Raw genomic sequence first — 2500 nt, 5'->3', positions numbered from 1 at the left:
GACAGGGGGGGAAATCGGCAGCGCAGATTTGTGCAGCTGCAGGTTCGTCGGGGAAATCGGCAGCGCAGATTTTTCGATGAACATGGGCTGGAAGATGGACTGTCCAGGCCAGGCAGGGAAATTCGTCAAGGGGACACGCTGACGAAACAGCGCTGGTTTAGACACGGTGGGTGCAGTGTTGGAATCGGCAGCGCCGACGAAATCGGCAAAGTCGGCAGAATCGGCAGCGGGTGCTGGCGATGAGTCTGGACGATTTATAGTCCAGGGCTTGATGGAAAAGACTGTTGGTCCAGACAATGGGGCAGTGGCAGCGCGGATTTGTGCAGCTGCAGGTTCGTCGGGGAAAATCGGCAGCGCAGATTTTTCGACGAACAGGGGCTGGGCGCTGGACTGGCCGGGCCAGGCAGGAAAATTCGTCAGGGGGCCACGCTGACGAAAACAGGGGCTGCGGAGTGGAAAATCGGCAGCGCAGATTTTTCGACGAACAGGGGCTGGACCGGCCGGGCCAGGCAGGAAAATTCGTCAGGGGGGCACGCTGACGAAAAGAGGGGCTGCCGCGTGGAAAATCGGCAGCGCAGATTTTTCGACGAACAGGGGCTGGACCGGCCGGGCCAGGCAGGAAAATTCGTCAGGGGGGCACGCTGACGAAAAGAGGGGCTGCCGCGTGGAAAATCGGCAGCGCAGATTTTTCGACGAACAGGGGCTGGACCGGCCGGGCCAGGCAGGAAAATTCGTCAGGGGGGCACGCTGACGAAAAGAGGGGCTGCCGCGTGGAAAATCGGCAGCGCAGATTTTTCGACGAACAGGGGCTGGACCGGCCGGGCCAGGCAGGAAAATTCGTCAGGGGGGCACGCTGACGAAAAGAGGGGCTGCCGCGTGGAAAATCGGCAGCGCAGATTTTTCGACGAACATTCGTCAGGGGGGCACGCTGACGAAAAGAGGGGCTGCCGCGTGGAAAATCGGCAGCGCAGATTTTTCGACGAACATTCGTCAGGGGGGCACGCTGAGGAAAACAGGGGCTGCCGCGTGGAAAATCGGCAGCGCAGATTTTTCGACGAACAGGGGCTGGATGCTGGACCGGCCGGGCCAGGCAGGAAAATTCGTCAGGGGGGCACGCTGACGAAAAGAGGGGCTGCCGCGTGGAAAATCGGCAGCGCAGATTTTTCGACGAACAGGGGCTGGACTGGCCGGGCCAGGCAGGAAAATTCGTCAGGGGGGCACGCTGACGAAAAGAGGGGCTGCCGCGTGGAAAATCGGCAGCGCAGATTTTTCGACGAACAGGGGCTGGACGCTGGACTGGGCCAGGCAGGAAAATTCGTCAGGGGGGCACGCTGACGAAAACAGGGGCTGCCGCGTGGAATGGCAGCCTACACGCAGATGCGAATTCGGCAGCGCACGATGGCTTGAGCAGGTCATGGGTTCGACTTGGCGCGATCTGAAACCTGGACGAGGGACTGTCGACGCTGGACGAGCCAGCGCGGTGGCCTGTCGTGCCCCGTTCAGGGGGGGCCTGCCGCGGAGACAGCCCTCGCGGGCTCGACAGCGCAGGCCAGCGTCCCCGACGTCGCTGGCCGCGGCAGGCGAGCTGCCGGGGTTCCCGCATTCCTACAAGAAAACGTCGTGCTTTCCACATGAAACCAATCCAGTAAAATCAGCCATATTTTTATGAGGCTGCCCACTGAATTTGGGGTCATTCCGGGCCGGTTCCTAGTTTTGCGGATTTACTCGATTTCTAATGGTAGGAAAATTAAAACAAATACTTCCCGACCTCGAAAAATTCTGGGAAAATTAATGAAGGTGGATTGGATTTTTGCCAACCTCTGTGCAAAATTTCAGCTCAAAATACCAAGAAATGAATTTTTTAGAGGGGGGGTGACAGCTGGGACCTAGTAGTGTCTCCCCCTGCCAGAGCTGCAATGACACTTATTGCTCTTTAGGGAGCCACCAGGCCGGCGCCCCTCAAAGACCACACGCGCGCGCGCGCCCGCCCGCGCTGGGCGCTGGGGCGCTGGGGCCTGAGGGCCTGGGGCCCTTGGGGGCCCTTGGGCGCTTGGGCGCGCGCGCGCGGCCCCCGCAGCCATGCCGCGCTGCGCGACGCGCGGACAGCCCCTGCTGGCTTGCTCTCTCGCCCGCGGGGGGGCTGCCTTCGGGCCCTGGCCCCCCGCGTTCTGGCCTGCCCCCTGCGTGGGAGAGGCTAGGCGCTGCAGGGGCCAGCCCGACGTCGCTGGCCGCGGCAGGCGACAGCCCGACATCGCTGGCCGCGGCAGGGGCCAGCCCGACGTCGCTGGCCGCGGCAGGCGACAGCCCCTGCTGGCTTGCTCTCTCGCCCGCGGGGGGGCTGCCTTCGGGCCCTGGCCCCCCGCGTTCTGGCCTGCCCCCCGCGTGGGAGAGGCTAGGCGCTGCAGGGGCCAGCCCGACGTCGCTGGCCGCGGCAGGCGACAGCCCCTGCTGGCTTGCTCTCTCGCCCGCGGGGGGGCTGCCTTCGGGCCCTGGCCCCCCG

The sequence above is a fragment of the Populus nigra genome, chromosome 2, assembly GCF_951802175.1.
Source record: "Populus nigra chromosome 2, ddPopNigr1.1, whole genome shotgun sequence".
In the NCBI taxonomy this organism is placed as follows: Eukaryota; Viridiplantae; Streptophyta; class Magnoliopsida; order Malpighiales; family Salicaceae; genus Populus; species Populus nigra.
This window is presented reverse-complemented; position numbering follows the sequence as displayed.